The following is a 25686-nucleotide window of genomic DNA, read 5'->3' as shown; positions in this document are numbered from 1 at the left end:
TGAAGCCCTGTGAGCCCAATGGGTGTTGTGCGCCTGCTGCAGACCCAAACACACATGCGCCTTTAAGAAATACAGACGAAGGTATGAAAAAAAGGCTGACCCCGGATCACCATGCAAGCCCCTCCCTAGTTGAGCAGCCTCAGAGTGAAACTATGGCTCCTTTATGGGTCACAAACGCTTCATAGTAAAGACGTTGGCCAGAACAAGGGACAGGGAACCCTGGCAGGAAGATAACCTTCACCATACCTAATGAGGCCGAGGCCGCTGGCAGGTCCCCCGGCAGCGCCATTCCAGTAGCAGGCAGGCACCAAAGGCATGGGAGGCGCCTCGGGGCACGTAAAGCCGCTCCTGCCGCCCGTCAGCGGCGGGGCTCGGGCTTCAGATGCTCTTGTTCTTCAGCAGTCACTCGCGCTCTATTCTACCGACGCCACTCGGTTTCGCTTTCTATCGCGGAGGTCCATGGGAGATTTCAGCTAGCCACTAAAAGCCCGAGGCGGTCTGCTGAGCAGCGGCAGAAGTCTAGGAACTGTGATGCTGCATGTAATAGGGGCGGGGTCTGTGAGTGCGGGACGGGGTCAAAGGTATGCCTAAAAACACCGTACTGTCCTGTAAGGGGGTTTTCTGGGTCTTTAACTTTCAGGCAGTTACATATATAATAAGGTGCAGCTTAAAATGAGATTAAGGTAACCAGTGGAAAAAATGCATTATAATACATTACGAAACCTCTATTAGCTAATACACTACAGAGGTCAGTGTGTAACCAGAGCGAAGGCAAATTGTTTGGGAGTGACCCAGCAGGGAGGGCGAATAGGGGCAGTTCCAATAAAATATAGAAAAACATTTATGCTCCCGATAATACACAAGTTGATACACATGAATCTTTTTGCTTTGATGGGTAGCCAGGAATACGATAAGACAACAGTGTCTAAAAAGCAACAGTTCCCCATGAGTTTCTTGAAAAATCTGTGCTGACCCTTCCTGATCACAGGGAACAGTTTAAATGGACTAAAACACATAGCAGTTAGAACAAGCATTGGAAATGCAATAGGTCTCGCATTAGGAAAGTTTGAGCTATTGGTCTTTTAAATTACTTTTTTTAAATTTATGTGCTGTTTTTAAAATAGCTAAAATAATAGCTTTGTCATTTATAATGCCAATAGTTATAACTTTCGCAAATGTGACACCTATAGCATTTGTAATGCAACATGTATTGTATTTACGTGAGTTAGATGTATTGATATTACAAATAACAATGGCTTTTAATTTTTTTAAATAATTAATACTTAAATCATTTATTTAATTTGTAATGTCAATAGCTTTAAGTTTTGTAAATATTTTTTGTGAAGATTATGTTCAGTGTTTTTTATTGTGTCGAAAATCCAAGAACAGAAGTGAAAAATTAACATCTTTTTGTAATTTGTAATAAAGCTTGTAAGCTTGAAAACTGCTTGAAACATTGAAAGAACATATTTGAACCAGTGATGCTGTGGTGGTGCTGAGTGATGTTCTGGTTGCCCTGACTGATGCTGTGGTTCCGCTGATGATGCTGTTGTTACGCTGAGTGATGCTGTGGTGGTGTTGAGTGGTGCTGAGTGATGCTGCGGTGGATTTGAGTGATAATGTGGTGGTGCTGAGTGATAATGTGGTGGTGCTGAGTGATGCTGGGGTGGCGCTGAGTGATGCTGGGGAGGCGCTGAGTGATGATGTGGTGATGCTGAGTGGTGCTGTGGTGGTGTTGAGTGATGCTGGGGGGGTGCTGAGTGATGCTGTTGTGGTGCAGAGTGGTGCTGTGGTGGTGCAGAGTGGTGCTGTGGTGGTGAAGTCTGGTGCTGTGGTTGTGAAGTGTGGTGCTGTGGTAGCGCTGAGTGGTGCTGTGGTGGTGATGAGTGATGCTGTGGTGGTGCTGAGTGATGCTGATGTGGTGTTGAGTGGTGCTGTGGTGGTGCTGAGTGGTAATGCTGAGTGGTGCTGTGGTGGTGCTGGGTGGTGCTGTGGTGGTGCTGAGTGATGCTGTGGTGGTGCTGAGTGATGCTGTGGTGGTGCTGAGTGGGAGATGGGGAGAGGGAGAAAAAGGAGAGCAGAGAGAGGGAGAGGGTAAAGAGAGGGAGAGAGGGGGAGAGAGGAGTTAGAGGGGGGGAGAGAGTAGAGAGAGATGGAGACGGGGAGAGAAGAGAGGGAAAGGGAGAGAGGGAGAGGGAAGTGAGGGAAAGGGAGAGAGGGAAAGGGAGAGAGGGAGGGTAAGAAGAGAGGGGGAGGACGAGAGCGAAGAGGGGAGAGAGAGGGGAGGGAGAGAGGAAGAGAGAGAGGAGAGCAGGCAGAGGGGGAGATGGGGAGAGGGAGAAACGAGCTCACAATAACAATAACGCAATTCACATTCGTCGGCAATATTTCACGATAGTAAAGTACTTGAACGGTAAACATCGGTGGTGGTAGAGAAAGCAGCTTGGGTCTGGAAGTGATGTGACCCAATGATCTCAACTACCGTGTGCCCTTTCGTGTAGCTCCTACACGAAATAGGTAAAGTATAAAACGTATATCTGCACATAAACTGTCTATGTTACGGTTATAGGGAGATGGGCAAAATGATGGACATGAAAACAGGGAAGGGGCGAGGGAAAAGGAGTGAAAGCAGGAGGCACAGATGGCAAGAGAAAGATTAAATTAGAGAGGTAAATCTAAAGCAAGAAAATTAAAACGAGACACGGCCTGGCGGCCGTGAAACTGAAAGTACGGCCAAGTGAATAATTAGGGGAGGAGCGGATACCTTTGAAGAGCTGCTGATCGGCTCCAGCGGAGCAGGTATGCCCAAAGCTTACGTCCAGCTGGGGCTATCGGAAACGGTCAGCTCAAGTAGCAGCAGCAGTCCGGGGAGGGCGGAGAACTAAATCAAGTTCCCAATCCTGTTACATGAACGGAAAATACGAGCGCTGAGAGTAATAAGGCTCGCTGCTTCTAGACTCCAGACAATGAGTGCGTGTTAAGGGGCCATGTTGGGAGAAGAGAAAACCGAGTTAATTGGTGCAAATGCAGAAGGCATGACTAACTCAACAAGCAATGAGAAAACAAGTCTAATAGGGGCAGAAAGGCACAACAAGTTAAAACGAGACACGGCCTGGCGGCCGTGAAACAGAAAGTACGGCCGAGTGAATAATTAGGGAAGGAGCGGATACGAGTCTAATAGGGGCAGAAAGGCACAACAAGTTAAAACGAGACACGCCCTGGCGGCCGTGAAACTGAAAGTACGGCTGAGTGAATAATTAGGGGAGGAGCGGATACCCCTGAAGAGCTGGTGGCAGCATCAAGCTGGGGAACAGATGGCTGGCTTTGATGTGCACGCGCATTTTAGGTCAATGCGCTTGCGCATTGAGCTGGCTTTTCACGGGCACAGCATCAAATCGCCGTTTTGGTTAAGCTCTCGATAAGCCCCTATATCTCTCGCAAGCTCAATGTGCAAGCGCATTGACAGGCGAGACCTAAAAACATGCCCTAGTCCACCGACACAGACTTTTGTGATGAATACGAGCTGCTTAAGTAAAAGAGCATAATCTACATGCACATCATGGAAGAAGAGTCACAAGACCTCACAACTGTGACATGATGCACTCTTTAACAAAGCCTATGGGGATTGGAACTTACCTTAAGAACAGATTTGTTGCCAGGTCAAACAAGCGAGACTTCACTAATGCCAACAATTGTCCTTCAATAACTAATGTGACAGGTGGGAGGTGGCTTTCATGAAAATAATAGGGCCAGTCCAGATACTGACATGCATTACGGCATCCACCTTTATCACACTTGCTACAAGTAAGCACTACCCTATCAATGGGAACTTTGGTGCACCACTAATATCAACACATGCAGTGTGATGTCCACACCAACAGGACTGAAACAATCTTTTCAAGAGTTGCCCTAATAAGGGCATCAATGCACGAGTTACACTGCAAAAGGCAGTCTTGATTAAATAGACAGTTTTTTAAGTTTTTTCTTTTTTAAACAGAAAATATCTATTGAATGAGGTGACAGTAAGTGCACAGATGTGAATTCCAAAGTATGGCAGCCTGGAAAACAACAGAATGTTCATCGATTCATTGTGACAGATTCTAGGGATAGTCCAGAGCAAGGCACCCAAAAGATCTTAGAACTTAACCTGGATAATACATTTGGAATAGCGTCTGCAAATAGACTGAACCTCGAGTTCTGCAAGTTAAAATAACTGCCTTAAATAAAACCCTTTTATGAGTAGGGAGCCAATGTAGGTCACTTAGTTGGGAAGCAAGGGAGAGATGCCTCAGCAAATCCAAGATAAGGTGGACTAGCTGAAGTAAGTGAATGTAATATTTTGGTAGACCCAGAAGAAGAGAATTGTCATAATCTAGTCTCAAAGTGATCATAGTATGAATGACCATTTTACAGCAAGTAAAAATTAGGAAAGCCAGGGTCCTTCTAAGTGATTTTAGCAAAGAGAAGCTGAAAGCCTACAGAATGACAGATCATGGTCAAATTGTATTCCAAGAAGGAGTAGGAATCTGGCCCAATTCAGGTGGCCACCAAGCCGGAGACCAATTGTTATTAGAATGGTCAAAGATGAGAATCTTGCTTTTTCCGAATTAAGCTGGAAAAAGCCATTATGCATCCGTTTGGCTGCAGTGATACACACTCTTTAAAAAGCTCTTGGCTACAGAAAACATGCTCAGAAATGGACACAACTGTGTGTCACCTGCATAGGACACTAGAGAATAGCAAAATAACTGCACAATATGTGCCAGAGGAGCTATACAGAAAGTTAAAAGCCTGAGTCTAAGAAATTATCCCCATGTTGCTACTTGTTTAATCTTAGAGATAGCCGATATAAACTGGCCCAAATTTACAGCTTGAGACCACTTTAACAGCAGTCCCACGGATTCCCATAGCTGGTGTATACACGAACCAGTTGGTCAATTTTTAGATGTACATTTGAAAGACTTTGTAACAAAGGCTGTTACTTATATTAAAGAACCAACCGATTTTCTAGTGGAATTAACACAAATTAACATTCCCACAGATCAAGAAATTTGGCTATGCACCATTGATGTCCAGGCGTTATATACGTCAATCCCGCACAACCTGGGAATTGAAGCAATAGAATCAGTCCTTCTCAATTCTACCCTTGATCAGAAGTTCCAAGTCTTTTTATTGGAATTGTTAAATTTCACACTTTATCAGAGCTATTTTAAATGGCAAGAAGATCATTTTTTGCAACTTACAGGTACCAGCATGGGCAATTGCGCGGCGCCGAGCTACGTGAATATCTTCATGATGATCTTTGAAAACAATCACATCTTGAATGGTGAACACTGGAAAATACATGCGAATGTATTCTACAGATACATCGATGACATTTTTGTCCTTTGGATAGGTCCCAAAGCGACATTACTAAGACAATTGGAAGATTTGAACAAAATCAATGACCGGATTCAGTTTACTCACACCATCGATCAGAAAAGTATAGCATACCTAGACGTACTGATACAAATTGAAGGAAACAAAGTCAAAACGACATTGCACAAAAAATCTACAGATCGCAACAATCTCCTACACTATGCTAGCTTCCACCAGAATTCATTGAATAACAATTTGCCTCTATCTCAACTATACAGAGTTAAGAGAATAGTTTCAGAACCTGAAGAATCTAAGGTACAAATACAAAACATGATTCAACGTTTTCGAAAGAGAGGTTATCCCGTGAAAATACTAGAGAATGCAACCACCAAATATGACATCAAATCACGCACAGATTTACTGAGAAGTTCCCCCAAAACATCGGAAAAGTGTGCTGTAGTTGTTTTGACATTCTCCACCAAGAGTTATGCCTATAAGCAATCCATTCTTAGACATTGGCAAATTTTATCCAATGAACCAGATTTCAAAGGGATCTTTCAAAATCAGCCAAGATTTGCTTATACCCGCAGCAGAAACATCCAAGACATGCTCAGAAAAAGAATTCAAGACTCTACACATGAACCTCACAAAGGCACAGTACCATGTTTTAATTGCAACAATTGCCATGCAATTATCAAGGGTAACTCTATTAATCATCCTCGGCAAGGAAATCCTATACATTTCAAAGTCACGGCAACCTGCGATAGCATGAACCTTATATACCTTCTCAAATGCCCATGCGGCCTGGTATATGTGGGCAAAACAACTAGAAAGATAAAGACTCGTTTGACAGTACATAAAAGCAATATAAGAACAAAGAATGAAAAATCACCAATTGCTGTTCATTTCAATGAAAAAAGACATAACATCTCACAATTAAAATTTCTGGTGCTTGAAATGATTACCTCCATGGGTAATCAAGATGCGAACAAAATACTCTTACAAAGAGAAAATCAATAGATTTTTAGGTTGGACTCTTTAAAGCCGCATGGGCTCAATGAACGCTTGGACCTCTCGTCTTATTTATGAATAATAACAACAGTGACACCTCTATAACCACATTGACTGCATTTATCGTGATATGATTCATTGTCACAAATTGACGTTGTTTTATTTCTTTATATTTGATGATTTGTTTTGGTAATAACTGTCATGTCTTCACGAGTTATACGTTACTGGGTGGGTCACTTAAGCAGAATACACCATTCCAACATGGCCGAACTCATCTGCCAACCTGAGTCTGTTTTCACTTTTTTAACTACCTAAGAGAAAGGCCGTCTTCACTTTTGCAGATCTCCTTGTTGTATTAACAGCGACGGGTTAGTCCCGCGTTTGTTCACTTTGCGAGTACTATGCATGTACCTTCATAACAGCGGTAAGTCGACAACACTGGAATTAAAGCGGGGATTAACAACAGGTTGTATTCATACGCAAGACTCAGTTTAGAATGAGAAATTTTTACATGTTAACTTGAAGGCACCGTCTAGGCAACTCTGATTATGTTTTATACATGACACATTTAGTTTTTTGTTTACGGAATCGCACCATGCTCACGTTAGGGGCGATAGCGTGTCTCTACAGTTTAAGTTTTTGTTAGAGTTGTTGAATTGATTTCAAGTAGGATTTTCATTTAGTAACGGTCATGTGGGAAAAATGTACTGCATACGTTTTTGCTATTGAAGATATGTTTAGAAGAGATAGAATGATGGACCCTCATTTGTACGTATTATTTCTACAGATTCCCCTGATGAAGTACCTATCAGAGGTACGAAATGCATTGGGAAAAGCCTTATATATCCAGATGGATTTATGGATTTATGAATGTATGATTATGACATGCTTCAAGATGTGAATTTCAACATTTGAAAAATGAAGTAATAAATCAAAGGATGATGTAAAATAACGAATTCATTATTCATTGGTCATATATGATTTAAAACAATACACAGATCGCAGTGTCGATCCGACATAGCAGCGCCCAGAGGGTCGTTCCAAACCAAAGGGAACGCTTCTTGCTCTAACCATTGAGCCACGCTTCTCCACTAGTAAAGACTGCTGGACCGTTTTTTTGGTTTTTTTTATAGCGCGAACAAGACCCTTGCGGGTATCAGAGCGCTTTACAGGGCAAATATAGGATGACATATACCACAGAACTATGAGAGTACAGTACTGATAACTATTAAAAATTAGCATATATCTACAAGAATGTATAAGTAACAGTTCAAGTGAATTTAGACATTAGTATCGATTTTACTTTTTTGTTTAAAAAGGCAGCGGACGGAATTCGTCTTGTTTCTGGGGGTAAGGCGTTCCAGATCCTGGGAGCCATTCCTGAGAAGGTACGATTATATGTTTTCTTCCTGGAGAAACGCTGTGGTTTAAGTAGAAGATTATCCGAACTCCTGGTAGATCTGTTACCACCGGATAGTACTAGTTTCTCTGCAAGGTACCTCTGGATTTTGTGATGCAATGCCTTATGAGTCATACAGACGATTTTTAGGTGGATTCTGGCCTCAAAAAGTAACCAATTGATGGCCTGCAGGTCAGGTGAAATGTGACAGCTTCGTTTTTTGCCAGTGACTAGTCTAGCGGCTGTATTGATTGCGGCTCTTAGCGGAGCAGTCGTTGATTTAGGAAGGCCGCAGAGAGCGACACTCCCATAATCAATTCTGGGAATTACTTTAATATGGACTGCCTGTTTAAAGTCATTTGCGGGTATGAAGGGTTTTAATTTTCTCAGGGTATTTATCTGAAAATCTGCTCCTTTATTTGCAGCGCTGATGTGCTTCTGCATATTTAGTTTATTGTCCAGGGTTATTCCTAGGGATTCGGCGGAATTCGATGATGAGAGGTTGACCGTCAAGTGCAGTTAGGTGCTTCATCCAATCGCGGATGATGGTTGTTTGGTTGGGGGGAGCGATTAAGAGGTATTCTGTCTTTAGTGTGTTTAGTTTTAAATGGTTCCTAGCTAGCCAGGTTTGTGCCTTTTGGAGCGTAGAGTTAAGGGACTTGGGGCCCGATGTAGATAATAGTGAAATACCGAATTCTAAATACCGAATTTTACCGATTCGGTATTTGGAAATCAGTATTTCAGATGTAGGTAAGAATTCGGTAATAAATACCGAATCCTTAATATTCGTTATTACTGAATCGGCAATTGAAATTCAGTAATAACGAATACCTACCCATTCAGTCCTATGGGCTTGGAGGCCCATAGGAATGAATGTGAAGACATTCGGTATTACTGATTTGGTATTACCGAATCGGTAATACCAGGAGGTATTTCAATGGTGCCAGGGTGTCCAAAGGACACCCTGTTGCACCCCTGAAATGTGCATGTGTGCACATGTGGCACACATGCATGCCCTAAGGACATGGATGTGTGCCACATGACACTTCAAAAAAAGCAAGAAAGTGCTTTTTTCAAGGACTTCGGTAATTACCACAAACTTGAAGTTGGTGGTAATTACCGATTCCTTAAGGCCCAGAAGCACTCTTTTATGTGCCTTCGACATTGCATTTAAACAATGGGTATTACTGATTCCTTAAATGCAAGGCCAATAAGGAATCGGTATTAAGGAACCGGTATTTACTGATTCCTTATTACCGATTCCTTCCCTACACATGAATGCCTAAATACCGGTCGGTAACGGTGACATTTACAGATTTTCACCCTTACCGACCGGTATTTGGGCCACTTACATCGGGCCCACTATGTCTTCGAGAGAATGGACCTCAATGTTGACCTTCGAATAAACATATACTCTGTCTGTAGAGAAAGAAAGATTGACCAACATGTATATAAAAAGATTAATGAACCTGCAGTGTTAATGCATGTGCATGTAGTGGACAAAAACTTAATAAAATTGTTCTAATTAAAAAGTCATTGTGATACTTGTTCAAATTATACAGTTCATACTGCTCTCATAAACACATTGAGCAACCACCTCATTCTCAATGGAAATTCCAGATATATATCCTCTGACCTACTTTGTGCTCAATACTTTGGCTTTTTAATATGGTTTGGTATTTTCCAGCCAAAACTCATGGCTAGAAATGGGCCTTTGGTGCATTTTTTCAGGATGCTATTCAGAAACAGACGAGTAGTTTTAGTGTCAACATCAAGATAAAAGCAGATTTACAGGGAGTTTGAAACAAAAAATCTGGCAAAACTAAACTGTTTACATTTAATGAAACACATAGGTAGGTGAATCAATAAAACAACATGAGGCTGTCACCATTTAGTGCCTCATTCAATTGCCCCGGATTTACTGCTGTTAACTCTGGCACCCTAGAGCAGTGGTTTTTAATCTGTGGTCCGGGGACCCCTGCAGGACCATGATACCTACTCAAAGGGCCCTTGACTACTTAGAAAATAAAATAATATTAGCAGAATAATAATGTGCATGACAATAAAGGTATAACTAAAACACCTAAATATTCTGTAAGGTTTTTTTTTAGTCTTTAACTTTCAGGCAGTTACATATAAAATAAGGTGCAGGTTAAATGAGAAATAAATATAAAAGTTAAGGTAACCAGTGGAAAATGCTCTATAGTACACTATGAGACCTCTATTAATACACTACAGAGGTCAGTGTGTAACCAGAGAGCCACATAATTAAATCTTGGTTGGTGTAATTGAGATAAGTGATTTGTGTATTTTTAGTGCTACGAGGTCCCAGCCTGTGACAGAAATTCCTGTGAATATATGTCCATATTGTGAACTTGCACTACACACAGTATAAGATAGACTGTTACAAAATGCACAGGAAGTTTTAAGGTAAAATAGTGCTTCCACAATATAGATTTTAGTAATACTCAGACTATATGTCATACATTCTTTTTTATCATCATCATCATCAATCAACTTTATTTCGGTTTACTGTACCGAAAAGGTGCATAATACAAGATAAAAAATATACCTTAAAACATTATAATACAAATCTCAATTCATTGCAGTTTAAATATGAAAAACAATCATACTACATCAATTGTCAGAAGGCTACCACAATACTCAGACAAAAGACCATGTAACAGAAATAAAACAAAAAAAGTCCTTAAAACGTCCTCCATGTCACCCAAATTATCTGAGTTATTGCCTAGAGTGGGGAGCTCAGATATACTCAGTGAGGTGGATACGATAAAACTGTGCACCATGATAATGGATACAGTATAACTTGTAGCACATAAAACCTAAATATCATTTTGCTTGTGGATTTCGCCCAGCAGTCCTTGCCTTATAATTGATTATTTTACTGTGTTCATTACTTTATTTGGATCACATTTCAACGTTTAAAAACCCTAAGAGTTCATTGGAACATTAAGAAAAGGCATACACCAATTATATGCAAGTTAAGATCCTTATAAAATTTAAAAACATTTGGTAATTAAAATGCAGGGTCATAAAACGTAGTTTACAAATTTTTTTCCTCCAAGACCTACTATAAAAACAGAGAGCCATAGCTGCATAAGACCTGGCTTTCCATACCTACTTCCAAAGTTCATATCAGATCTACGTCCCATATCCTAGGAGCCTTTTCCTAATACACCATATAGAGAAAAGAAATCTGGGTACAGCGAATGCCATATTTCAGTATTTTAATTGCCTTACGATGGCTAGGAGTCCCTATGTTCCTACAAACCTGTACCATCCACGTTTGTCCTTCTCTTTTATAGAATGGACAAAAGAAAAAAGCATGTGCCTCAGTTTCTTCTGTTGCTCCACAGGTGGGACATTCCCAGTCTATTTCCCTTGCCCAGGCACTAGTAAAGGTGCGCAAGTGGCGTGAACCATACCTGAACTGCAATTACAGCTTCTTGGCTAGCTAGCGCTGGTTGAATCTCATCCAGGAAATTCTCGTATCTATAGACATCTTTAATCTGCATACAATTCCTAGTTAGGGTGCCTGCAGTTGAACTCATTGTGAGGGAGGAAAGTCTTAAGGCCCTGTAGCAATCCACCAGTTTCTTCCTAGATATCACAGAAGAGATTCTTAAATGGTCTTCCCATAGAGATGCCAATCCTATGTGGGTGACCCTGAGATGGGATAACCAGGGTAGACTTTTAGCCCCTGGTAAATCCAGAAGTTCTTCTAATGCTTGCCTATAAGGGGTCAACTCAGGGGTCGGCCAAATTCTCCTCCAAAAGAAGAGCGGTATTAGGGCGATGACCTTCGAGATGGGAGTCAGTCCTACATCTAATCGGCAAAAGGAACACAATTGATGGACGGAATGCAGAAGAAATCAAAACATTCACCCCCAGTCTAGAGATCTGGGTTAAATCCATCATTCTTTTGCACATAATGCCACCAACTTTAGACCAGGCCATATGCAAATCAGTCTTGATCCTGTGCCTCATGGGAACAGTCCAGCCCTAATTGCTAAGCCAGGTTCTCCCTGGACTGGAAACAAGCATCCCACGACCGATTTCTGGGTTTCACCCCTCCACAGCCAGGATAGCTTGAATCCAGTGGCACAGTGAGCCCAGGACCCAGTTCTGGGCATACCCGGCGCACTTAGGGCGTGGAAGCAAATGACACACAATTGATGGACAGAATGCAGAAGAAATCACAACATTCACCCCCAGTCAAGCGATCTGGGTTAAAACCATCATTCTTTTGCTCACCCTGCCACCCCAGTTTAGACCTGGCCATATGCAAATCAGTCTTGACCCTGTGCCTCATGGGAACAGTCCAGCCCGAACTACTAAGCCACGTCCTCCCTGGACCGGAAACAAGCATCCTAGGACTGTTTTCAGGGTTTCACCCCTCTTCAGCCAGGATTGCTTGAATCCAGTGGCACAGTGAGCCAAGGACCCACGTCTGGGCTTACCCGGTGCACTTAGGGCAAGGAAGCAAAAGACACACAATTGATGGACAGAATGCAGACCAAATCAAAACATTCACCCCAGTCAAGAGATCTGGGTTAAATCCATCATTCTTTTGCTCACCATGCCACCCCAGTTTAGACATGGCCATATGCAAATCAGTTTTGACCCTGTGCCTCATGGGAACAGTCCAGCCCGAACTGCTAAGCCAGGTCCTCCCTGGACCGGAAACAAGCATCCTAGGACCGATTTAGGGGTTTCACCCCTCTTCAGCCAAGACTGCTTGAATCCAGTGGCACAGTGAGCCCAGGACCAACATGTGGGCATACCTGGCGCACTTAGGGCGAGGAAGCAAAAGACACACAATTGAAATGAAATGAAAAATTATATTTATATAGCGCATACATACCCGGAGGCCTCGCAGCGCTAGAGCTGAATAATGTGGTGAGCAGGATAGCAGGGTATTTAGCACATTTTAGCGAACAGGTAAGTTTTTAATGTTTTTCTGAAGACCATCAGGTCGCTAATCTCCCGCATGTTCGGCGGGAGCGAGTTCCACATCTTTGCCGCCATGTGTGAGAAAGCCCGGCCTCCCCAACGAGCCTTATTGACTTTGGTTGTGGTGGCAAGATGCAAGATGCTGGAAAGAAGGGTTCTCGATGGAATGTAGAGTACAACCAAAGAACGCAGGATAGCTGGACCTGTTCAGTGAAATGCTTTGTGCACAATGCACATAGCTTTGAAGTGTGTTCTGGCAGCAATTGGGAGCCAGTGGAGTTCTTTTAGGGCCTTCCTTGCTGATTGCCAGCGGGGGATACCGAACAAAAGTCGGGCAGCACAATTGTGTGTGACTTGGAGTCTGTTGGTCACTGCTGCCGGAGCTCCCAGATATAACGCATTTCCATAATTGATTAACAGAATGCAGAGCAACTCAAAACATTCATCCCAGTCAAGAGATCTGGGTTAAATCCATTATTCTTTTGCTCATCATGCCACCCCAGTTTAGACCTGGTCATATGCAAATCAGTCTTGACCCTGTGCTTCATGGGAACAGTCCAGCCCAAACTGCTAAGCCAGGTCCTCCCTGGACCGGAAACAAGCATCCTACGACCGGTTTCAGGGTTTCTCCCCTCTTCAGCCAGGATAGCTTGAATCCAGTGGCACAGTGAGCCCGGGACCCACGTCTGGGCATACCCGGAGCACTTAGGGCAAGGAAGCAAAAGACACACAATTAATAGACGGAATGCAGAACAAATCAAAGCATTCACCCCCAGTCAAGAGATTTGGGTTAAATCCATCATTCTTTTGCTCACCATGCCACACCTCTTCAGCAGAATAGCTTGAAACCAGTGGCAGTGTGAGCCCGGGTCCCACGGCTGGGCATACCACTGGATTCAAGCTATCCTGGCTGAAGAGTGGTGACATAACCTGAAACCGGTCCCAGGATGCTTGTTTCTGGTCCAGGGAGGACCTGGCCTGGCAGTTCGGTCTGGACTGTTCCCATGGGGCAGAGGGTCAAGACTGATTTGCATATGGCTGGGTCCAAACTGGGGTGGCGTAGTGGGCAAAAGAACAATGGATTTAACCCAGATCCTTTGACTAGGGGAGAATGTTTGCATTGTCAGCATTCCGTCCATCACTTGTTTGCTGTAACACTTTTCGCCCTAAGTGGGATGGATATGCCCAGACATGGGTTCCTTGCTCACTGTGCCACTGGATTCAAGCTAGCCTGGCTGAAGAAGGGTTATATACCCTGAAACCGGCCCCAGGATGCTTGTTTCCGGTCCAGGAAGGACCTGGCCTGGCAGTTCGGTCTGGACTGTTCCCATGGGGCACAGGGTCAAGACTGATTTGCATATGGCTGGGTCCAAACTGGGGTGGAGTAGTGGGCAGAAGAACTATTGATTTAACCCAGATCTTTTGACTGAGGGGGAATGTTTGTATTGTCAGCATTCCGTCCCTAAGTAGGATGGGCATGCCCAGACGTGGGTCCCTTGCTCAATGTGCCACTGGATTCAAGCTAGCCTGGCTTAAGAAGGGTGACATACCCTGAAACCGGTTCCAAGATGCTCGTTTCTGGTGCAGGGAGGACCTGGCCTGGCAGTTCGGTCTGGACTGTTCCCATGGGGCACAGGGTCAAGACTGATTTGCATATGGCTGGGTCCAAACTTGGGTGGAGTAGTGGGCAAAAGAACAATGGATTTAACCCAGATCTTTTGACTGGGGGAGAATGTTTGCATTGTCAGCATTCCCTCCATCATTTGTTTGCTGTAACAATTTTCGCCCTAAGTGGGATGGGTATGCCCAGATGTGGGTCGCTTGCTGACTGTGCCACTGGATTCAAGCTAGCCTGGCTGAAGAAGGGTGACATACCCTGAAACTGGTCCGGGATGCTTGTTTCCGGTCCAGGGAAGACCTGACCTGGCAGTTCGGTCTGGAATGTTCCCATGGGGCACAGGGTCAAGACTGATTTGCATATGGCTGGGTCCAAACTGGGGTGGCGTAGTGGGCAAAAGAACGATGAATTTAACCCAGATCCTTTGACTAGGGGAGAATGTTTGCATTGTCAGCATTCTGTCCATCATTTGTTTGCTGTAACAATTTTCGCCCTAAGTGGGATGGGTATGCCCAGATGTGGGTCGCTTGCTGACTGTGCGACTGGATTCAAGCTAGCCTGGCTGAAGAAGGGTGACATACCCTATAACTGGTCCCAGGATGCTTGTTTCCGGTCCAGGGAGGACCTGACCTGGCATTTCGGTCTGGACTGTTCCCATGGGGCACAGGGTCAAGACTGATTTGCATATGGCTGGGTCCAAACTGGGGTGGCGTAGTGGGCAAAAAAAGTTGGATTTTACCCAGATCTTTTGAGTGGGGGAGAATATTTGCATTGTCATTTGTAATTGTCATTTGTTTGCTGTAACACTAGATATAATCGGAGCGGAGACAGGGAAGTCTGGGGGAAGATTCACTAGGTCCCTAATAAATGTGTTTTCTACTGATGTGGTGTTTTTCATGATTTTATGTCCCCATAGCTTTGCTCATACGGAATGGCTCCTAGGGATTGGGTTTTGTATATTTCCATCAGGGGGCTGAGAAGCTTTGAAGAAGAGGACCTGTAAACCTTAGCGAGTTCACCTGTGTTCTGTGCTAATTTAAACCTCTGTTTCCCTTTGTGAAAGGCCCAATCCATATGCTCATTAAGAGTGATCCCCAAGTACTCAAAGATTGCAACCCTCTCAAGTGGAATTCCATTCAGCACAGGGTTGGTCCTGGTGGAGTGTGCAGAATTAATATCCATAAATTTGGTCTTAGCAACATTAACCTTGAGGCCCGCCCAATACAAAAGGTATTGAAGCCATCGAGTATCCTTTGGAGAGATTTTGAGAGAAGGTGGGTATCATCAGCAAACATCAGGTCTGGGATTTCTGTTGAACATATCTTAGGAGCCTCATTGTCACTGACCCCTTTTAAGGTATTAACTAGCCCATTGATGTATAGACAAACGAGGGTAGGAGACAATACACAGCCCTGTCGGATGCCCCTGGTTACTGGAAATGGTTCACAGAGCTCGCCTTATTTCCCACATCGAACCTGTGCAAAGTTCTTCTCTTGCAACCGCCTAAGAATGTTGCAGGGGTAAGTGGGGACCCCCATATTAGACATGACAGACCAGAGTTTAGACCTAGGAACTAGGTCAAAAGCAGATATTTAGCGCTACAAGAGATCAGATATAAACTACCACCTTCAAGCACCACCATTTTCCTGTAGAGGAGCAGAAGGTGGAATACCTGATCAATGGTGGAAGTTCAGTTTCTAAAGCTTGCTTGTAGGGTACTGAGGGCATCATGGAGTTCTATTCACTCTTGTAGCCGATCTAAGATAACCCTTGCAAAAACCGTCTACATCTCATCTATAAGGCTAATGGGCCTTTAATTTCCCAGTACAAGCAGTGACCCTTTCTTGTACACAGGGGTTATTTCAGCACTAGCCCATGTCTCGGGGATGGGCATATCACCTATTACGGCATTAAAGATAACCAGCAAGTAGGGGCCCCAAACTTCAGGTTCTGAAAGATATAAATCTCCAGGGATTTTGTCAATACTGGGTGCCTTGCTTGGGGCTATCTTAGAAATTGCTTTGCATACTTCGTCAAGGGAGATAATAGGAAAGTTCTCTTTATTCATTGTACAGTCCCAGTCTGATGTTTTCAGATCTGCATTTTTGTTCACCTCTTCCTGTGGGCAATCCTGGGTATTATAGAGAGAGTGAAAGTGGCCATTCCAAACTTTAGCCGCGATGTTTGGCTCTAGTTTGTTTCTCCCTTCCCAGTTACCAAAGGTAACAATATTTCAAAATGCGCTAGGAACTCTGAATTTTTGTGCCTGTTGGAGAGACTCCATTTGGACATATCCCACTCTATTTTGGCCTGTTTAATAGCATCCTTAGACTTGGTTCTAGCACTAGAAATCTGGGTTTTTTTCTTATTGAAGTAGTGTGGCTCACCGGTTAGAGGCGGCAGACCCGAGAGCAGAGGACGGCCCGGGACTAGGGTTCGATTCCCGGCGCGGCAGGTTTCTGGACCAGGGTCAGCGGACTCGATAATTCTCTCGCCTCGGTGCCCACTCTGATCAGCGATCACACTCGGCAACTCTGGGCATTAGCTTGCCTCATCTTCACTAACGGCCCCACCAGACCGCCAGGGATGCCTGGTCTCACCCTGGAGATACCCATTAAGGGACCATCTCTCAGGGAAGCCAGGAAGGGTTTCGCAGCGGTCGAAGCGCCTTGGGACCCTCCGGGTAAGTAGTGCGCTATATAAATGCCTATACATACATACATACATACTAAGCTAGATTTAGCTTTACCACAGTGCACATTATACCAAGTTGGAAAGATCTGTTCTCTCTAGCTCTTGCTTCATGAAAAGAGAGGTCCCCCAGTGTGGCTACGCAGAGTGAATGAGTCTACGCAATTTTCTTGTGCCTGTTTTCTAGATTCAATATCTCCAAGCAGATACTCAAGTCTCCACCTGTACCTCATCCCTGGTGGTCCAGTGGTAGAGTCTTGCTTTTCTGCTGGTTTCACTACTGTCTGTCTTGTGTTGTGCCAATTTTTCTGTCTGTTGTTATTGTGCCAGTTTTTCTATCCTACTGTTATTGTGCCTTTGCATTTCTAACTGTAACGTGTTATTTGTTGCCTTGTCATTCTCTGTTTTTGTTTAGTTATTTTCTGCCCTTTTCCCTTTCCCGCAGCTGCTGTCCCCGTAGCCCTCCCCCTGCCGGTTACCGCTCCCACCTCCCGGCTGCTCCTCCCTCCCCATTCCCTATTTAACAGTGGCTGCTGTGCAGCCGCTCCACTGGCACGCCAAAGGTAAGCCCATCTGCACCCATCTGTGACCCGACAGCTACCAGCCCCAAGGACCCTGGATCTCCGACCACCCACCGCTATGACTCAACTGCCATACTCGCACTCAACCCATGAAGGAACAACAACTGCCAGTTGTTCACGTCTAACACCACCCAGGGACAGTTCTCCTGCCGTCAATGCCGCCAAACCTTCACCACCCTCTGCACCACCACGCCCGCCGCCCCTACGCCGGATGCCAACACCACCAAAGCATTGACATACATCCTCCTCAAAGTGCTCACCCTTCACAGGCAGGCTGTAGAAATTTGGGACCTCCTCGAAACCCTCTCGCCAGACGTCGCCTTCTTCACAGAAACTTGGACCAACTCCACCTTTGCGCCTGACATTGCCACCGACATCCAGACGGATACAAGATACAGAGGAAGGACCCCCCCAAACGCCCGAGAGAAGGACTTGCCATCGCACACAAGAGCTTCCTCCGACTCCCAAACTCCAGCTCGAGTGACAGCCCGTTCGCCAATGAACACACCCATTTCCAGACCAGCCCCAAAATGACCCTTGCACCCTTGCTTACAGACCTCCCGGACCTCGAACTGCGTTCACCACTACCATCGCCGACCTCATCACACACCACACCACTCCATCGCCTCTATGGACTACATGCTCATCGGAGACCTCAACTTCCACCTCGACAACTCCGCTACCCTCCTGGACAACCTAGCCAACCTCGGACTGAAAGAACTCATCACCACCCCACCCACAAGGCGGAACACACCCTCAACCCCATCTCTGCAGGCGATAACAACACCTACTTCAGCCACACCATGCAACCCCCCTGGATGGACCACCACTACGTACACTTCCACGTTGACAAACCCACCGCACCCAAAACTGCCCCCCGCCCTCCACGAAGAAACTGGAGCAAGATCACTGACGAGCAGCTCGACTCCACCCTCAACTGCGCTGCCCCCTCCACCTCAACAGACACCAACCTCACAGCCAAAGAACTCCACAGATGGATCACCAACTGTGCAGACGAGCTCGTACCCCTACTAAATGCTGACAGACAGCGCCCCAGAAAGGCAACCTGGTTCACCCCCAACCTCCAAGAATCCAGACGCACCTGCAGACATCTCGAGAAGAACTGGAGAAACAGCAAATCCTCGGAAGACCGCACCGCCTACAAGAACGCCATGACAGAATACCACCAACGCATCTGATCCACCAAAAGACATCACCCCTTCCCACAGGACCTCTGCAACAAGCTTGGATCCAACTTCCATCTGAAAATCAAGGGCCTCTACTACAACTTCAATGACCAGACACTTGACTCCTAAACCATTCCCTCCTCCAGCAATGCCAGCCAGCCCACCATCACCTCCTGAATCCCAGTCACCACCGAAGACACCATATCGACCATAAAAGGCATCCACTCAGGAGCCCTCATGGACCCCTGCACATCTTCCACAGAGCCATCGCACCGGAACTAGGACACACCATCAACGCCACCTTCGAAACCGGCATCTTTCCCGACAACTGGAAACGTGCAGAAGTCAGACCCATACTCAAGAAGCCCTCAGCAGATCCCATGAACCTCAGGAACTATCGACCCATCTTCCTCCTCCCATTCGCGGCCAAAGTTACTGAGAAGACAGTCAACGTCCAACTAACGAAATTCATCCAAGAAACTCCATCCTCGACCCCTCCCAATCCGGATTCCACAGCAACCACAGCATTGAGACCGTTCTACTCGCTGCAACACAGACGGAATTCGCACCCTCCTCGACCAAGGACACACCGCAGCCCTGTTCCTTCTCCACCTTTCTGCAGCCTTTGACAACGTCTCCCACTGCACACTGCCAGACTCCACGACGCCGGCATACTTGAATCCACCTCGACTGGCTCCGCTCCTTCCTCACCGGCAGAACCCAAATAATCAGACTTCCACCCTTCCTCTCCGAACCCACAGAGATCAACTGCGTAGAACCCCAAGGATCATCGTTCAGCCCCACACTCTTCATCATCTATATGGCCCCCTTCACCGCCATCGTCAGACTCAGCATAGTATCCTATGCAGTCAACACCCAGCTCATCCTCTCCCTCACCAAGGACCCCCTCACCACCAGACTCAACTTCCAGGAAGGAATGAAGGACGTCACATCCTGGATGAGCAGCAGCTGCCTGAAGCTCAACTCAGAGAAGACAGAGGTCCTCGTCATCGGACCCCCCCCCCCTCTGCATGGGACAACACCTGGTGGCCCATTGCCCTCAGCAGCAACTCCACCCCCACGGACCACGCCCAAAACTTTGGCATCTTACTCAACTCATCCCTCTCCGTGACCCGACAGGTCAACACCTTTGCTTTCACCTGTTTCAACACCATCCGCATCCTCAGAAAGACCTTCAAATAGACCCCCAACCCTCAGAATCAAGGAAGACTGTAATTCACACTCTCATACCCAGCAGACTGGACTATGGAAATGCCATCTACGCCGGGATCAACAAGTCTCTGCTCCGCAAACTCCAGACTATACAGAACACCGCAGCAAGACTCCCCCTCGTCATCCCTTGACACAAACACATACACATACCCCAACCCCTGCCTAACCTTCACTGGCTCCCTGTCGAGAAGAGAGTAACTTTCAAGACACTCACCCATGCCTACAAATGCCTCCACAACACCGGACCCCAATATCTCAACAAAAGAATCCCCTTCCACGTACCCAAAAGGAACCTCCGATCCGCCGACCTCCTATATCGCGCCCAAGCCCGGGAACAACCTCACGATCGACATCAGATGCGCCCCCACCCTGTACATCTTCAGGAAGACCCTCAGACCTGGCTCTTTGATTGACCAGAGCTGCCCTCCCCCCCATCGCCTTGAGACCCTCAAGGGTAAGTAGAGTACTTAAAACTCCCTGATTGATTGATTGAGTCTTCCATAGTGGTCCAGTTAATTTTATAAATGATAGAAATAGAAATCTGGGACCCCTTTATTTTATCCCAGTGGATACATCAACATGACGTCGACAGGAGAAGTCTAATGTCAGGTGCATCCCAATTCTTTCCATTTGTGTTCCCTACTTAGAATAGCAGATGTAATGCCAAGATGTTATCTGGCACATGCAAGCTAAATTTCCCTCACAAAAATTGCGATTCGGTAAAATAGCCTGTAAGCGACCGCAAAACAACACTTTCCAATGCATCAACCCAAATACCCAAAGACCATCCTGACGCTCTCAGTAGCGGTCGCTCCCCACGCTCCCTGCTCTCCTGTGGTATCGTTGGGCTGCACTCTTTGCTTTGCTCTGCGCATTTCATAACTGCTAGCTGCTGTATGTCATAGCGCTGTACTGCAATAAGCATTGTCGAGTATTTGAATTAATTATAGCGCTTTACCTGACTTAAGCACTGTTTTACTTATTTGCGCAGTCCCAGTTGTAGCGCTCGCTGTGTAGCTTTGACTGTATTTTGCATTGCTCGTTTTGTGCATCGATATTTGTAGCGCTTACATCACAGATTGTTTAAGCTCATCAATTACTCTTTGTGCCCCATCCTGTTTCTAGTTTCACTTTTGCTGCCATTTTGTTGTTGTTGTGCCTCGGAGCCTGTCCTCTCCACCCCGCTCCCGCCTCCCAGCTGATCCTCCCTCGCCCCTCCCCCCCTCCACTCTCCACTTATGACAGATGCATTTGCGCGCAGCGTTCACGCACAGCGGTCGCGCCCCATGAGAGCCGAAGGTGCGCCAAAGGTAAGCCCGTCTACGCCCGTCCGTGCCTGGATCGCGCCCAGCGCCAGACCCCCAGGTCCTCGCAAATCCCACTCCTCCTGCATAACGTACGATGCTGCTTCCCTCTCGGCACTCAACCCCGGCCGCCTCCAAGACTGCTACCAAGCCGCCCCAGGACACTCCCATGGACCCTTCACCTGCCACTCCTGCAAGTTCGACTGCATCAAGACCCACACCAAATCCACAAACTCCAAACAGAGCTCCGACACTAACCACCTGAAGTGCATCCTGCTCAACACCCGCTCGGTCCACAAGCACGCCATTGAACTTTGGAACCTTCTCGACACCACATCACCGGACGTCGCCTTCCTTACAGAAACTTGGATGAATGCATCATCAACTCCTGACATCGCCATAGCCATCCCGGACGGCTACAAGATCATCCGAAATGACCGCACCATCCAAACAGGAGGAGGCATCACCATTGTACATAAGAACTCCATCCGCATCACGACCAGCTCAGACGATCACCTCGCAGCCGCCGAACACCTTCACTTCCAGATCCACACCGACCCCAAAACCACACTCAGAGGCACCCTCATCTACAGACCGCCAGGACCCTGCCCTCAATTCAGCGAATTGCAAACAAAACAGGTGATGGACAGAATGTGGATCAATGTCACACATTCACCCCAGTCCAAAGATCTGGGCCCAAATCCATCGTTTTTTTGCACTCCACACCACCCTGGGTTAGACAATGGCGATATGCAAATCAGCTCTGACCCTGTGCCCCATGGGAACAGTCCAGTCCGAACTACAAAAGCATGTCCTTCCCAGAACGGAATCAAGCATCCGAGGACCGGACCGGTTTCGAGGTAACACCTCTCATCAGCCCGGCTAGCTTGACTCCAGTGGTGTGGAGTGCCTAGGACCCACGTCTGAGCATCCCCAGCGCACTTATGGCGGCAATTGCAAACAAAACAGGTGATGGACAGAAAGTGGATCAATGTCACACATTCACCCCAGTCCAAAGATCTGGGCCCAAATCCATCGTTTTTTTGCACTCCACACCACCCTGGGTTAGACAATGGCGATATGCAAATCAGCTCTGACCCTGTGCCCCATGGGAACAGTCCAGTCCGAACTACAAAAGCCATGTCCTTTCCAGAACGGAATCAAGCATCCGAGGACCGGACCGGTTTCGAGGTAACACCTCTCATCAGCCCGGCTAGCTTGACTCCAGTGGTGTGGAGTGCCTGGGACCCACGTCTGAGCATCCCCAGCGCACTTATGGCGGCAATTGCAAACAAAACAGGTGATGGACAGAATGTGGATCAATGTCACACATTCACCCCAGTCCAAAGATCTGGGCCCAAATCCATCGTTTTTTTGCACTCCACACCACCCTGGGTTAGACAATGGCGATATGCAAATCAGCTCTGACCCTGTGCCCCATGGGAACAGTCCAGTCCGAACTACAAAAGCCATGTCCTTCCCAGAACGGAATCAAGCATCCGAGGACCGGACCGGTTTCGAGGTAACACCTCTCATCAGCCCGGCTAGCTTGACTCCAGTGGTGTGGAGTGCCTGGGACCCACGTCTGAGCATCCCCAGCGCACTTAGGGCGGAATATGCAAACACAACAAGAAACCCACAGCAGACCCCACTGAACTTAAGAACTACCGTCCCATCTCGCTCCTCCCATTCCCTGCCAAAGTCATCGAGAAAGTCGTCAACAATCAGCTAGCCACCTACCTCGAATCCAACAAATCCCTCGACCCCTCTAAGTCCGGCTTCCGAGCCAAACACTGCACCGAAACCACACTCATCGCAGCAACAGACGACATTCGAACACTTCTGGACACTTCTGGTCATCCTACTTGACCGCTCCGCAGCCTTCGACACAGTCTGTCATAGCACCCTCATACAACGCCTCAGCAACATCGGAATACAAGGAAAAGCATTGGACTGGATCATCTCGTTCCTCGCCGGAAGAACACAGAGAGTCCGCCTCCCCCCTTTTAGATCAGAATCCACCGAAGTCATCTGCGGCGTTCCCCAAGGATCATCACTCAGCCCCACCCTCTTCAACGCATACATGAGTCAACACAACCTCAACATCATCTCCTACGCCGCCGACACCCAGCTGATCCTCTCCCTCACCAAAGACCCAAACACCGCCAAAACCAACTTACACGAAGGAATGAAAGATGTCGCCGAGTGGATGAAGGACAGCCGTCTAAAACTGAACTCGGACAAAACGGAAGTCCTAATCTTAGGCTCATCCCCCTCTGCCTGGGACGACTCATGGTGGCCACCGGCCCTGGGAAACGCACCCAAACCAACGGACCACGCACGTAACCTTGGCTTCATCCTGGACTCCTCCCTCTCGATGACCAGGCAAGTCAATGCCATCTCCTCATCATGCTTCAACATCCTACGCATGCTCCAAAAAATATTCCGCTGCATACCCACCGAAACAAGAAAAATGGTTACCCACGCACTAGTCACAAGCCGACTGGATTACAGCAACACCCTTTACGCCGGAACCACTGCCAAACTACAGAAAAAACTACAACGCATCCAAAACGCCTCAGCCAGACTCATACTTGACATCCCCCGCCAGGCTCACATTTCCGGTCACCTGAAAGACCTCCACTGGCTCCCCGTCAACAAGAGGATAACGTTCCGACTCCTCACCCACGCACACAAATCCCTCTACGGCCTAGGACCCGAATGCCTAAACACGCGCATGTCCTTTTACTCCCCCACCCGCCAACTTCGTTCGTCCAATCAGGCCCTCGCTGCTATTCCGCGCATCAACAGATCCACCATGGGGGGAAGATCCTTCTCCTACTTAGCGGCCAAAACCTGGAATTCTCTCCCCACAAACCTCCGCCTTACACAGGACCACCTCTCCTTCCGAAAGCAACTTAAAACTTGGATATTCGATAAATAGTACCCCCCTCCCCTCCATCAAGCGCCTTGAGACCCTCTGGGTGAGTAGTGCGCTATACAAATCTCTGAACTTGAACTTGAACTTGAAATAGCGAAAATTCAAGAGAATCGCAAAAAATGCACCCTCAAATTTAGCGATTAGCAAAATAGCGATTATATAATAGCTAAAACTAAAATTGCTCCTGCCAATAGCGAAATCACAGGTGCAACCAATCTGAAACCCTTTCAAAATGCATCAGGAGACCCCGTAACATTGTAAGGCCAAAATGATGAAGAAATCTACGATAAGTATTGTCTGAATCGTGCAATGATAATACGCCTAATTTCAGATTTGGAACCCCTACAGCAGCACCAGACCCGTAGGACCAATGCCATACCTGCACAGATCCAGGACCTATGTAGCCTGCACCTACTGGCGTCAGGCAGTTTCCAAGGGTTCGAAGCAGTAGCCGGAGCTGTATCACAAAGCGCACTCTCACGCTTCTTCCGGAAATTCCTTGACGCCATGACAATGTTCCATACCAACATCACTGTAGTAACTCCAAAGAAATAATCACCTGTAGACTGGAGTCAAAGTTAAGAGCTGTTTATTGTTAGTTATTCGCTCTCAGAATCATAGTGTGGCCAACATACTAACATGAACTCTACGGCATACTAACTGATGAGGGGTAGGAAGGGTGCGATTCCCCACAACCCCACAGGAGTTGAATCAGACCAAACTGGAGCACTATCAGGTGGCTCAAGTCCCACATGTTATTGGATGCATTGACTGCACGCATGTCCCCATCTGTCCCCCCTCAGCCAACGAGTACATCTTCCGAAACAGGAAGTCTTACCACTCCATCAATGTCCAGGTAGTGTGGAATGCTAAGCATATAATAACGGACATCATAACACTATTTCCTGGGAGCACATATGACTCGTACATATTCCGCCACAGTGGCATCTGCTTACCGGTGAATTTGGAGAGGGACACCTACTTGGTACATACATATACCTATTTGTTACATCATTATACCAAATGTGATTGCATTACTGCGGCTAACCCTTTGCTTTCCCCCCTCTAGGTGACAGCGCATACGCCTTGCGCGGATATATACTGACCCCTTACTTCAAACCAGCAACACCACAGGAGCAGCGCTACAAAGCGGCACACATCAGCACAAGGGATGTGGTTGAAGGAATATTCGGAACACTAAAAAGTTGCTTCAGGATCCTTCATAAGACTTGTGGGGCTTTACAATACAACCCCGAAACCTGCTGCAGGATTGTGACAGTCTGTGCCATGCTGCACAACATTGCCACAAGAAGAGGCATACCAACCAAAATGGACGTGAATGACAATGATGGTGACAACCAACCACATGCACAACACCGTCAAGCACAT

At 46.5% G+C, this 25686-nt stretch overlaps 1 protein-coding gene across 2 annotated transcripts in view; it reads right to left on the bottom strand.

Moving 5' to 3' along the window:
- Positions 1-25686, bottom strand: part of TMEM19 (transmembrane protein 19) — a 455689-nt gene that overhangs the window by 229860 nt on the left and 200143 nt on the right. The window contains exon 1 of one of the 2 annotated variants that reach the window (XM_086921720.1): positions 247-560. The exons of the other annotated variant lie outside the window; for it this stretch is intronic. The gene's annotated coding sequence lies outside the window, so the exon portion shown is untranslated. Of the gene's footprint in view, positions 1-246; positions 561-25686 lie in introns of those variants that run through there. 2 annotated transcript variants of the gene reach the window in all.

Source organism: Lissotriton vulgaris, chromosome 1_1 (genome assembly GCF_964263255.1).
Source record: "Lissotriton vulgaris chromosome 1_1, aLisVul1.2, whole genome shotgun sequence".
Classification (NCBI taxonomy): Eukaryota; Metazoa; Chordata; class Amphibia; order Caudata; family Salamandridae; genus Lissotriton; species Lissotriton vulgaris.
Note: the sequence above shows the minus strand (reverse complement) of the source record. Positions and strands in the feature narration are given on the sequence as shown.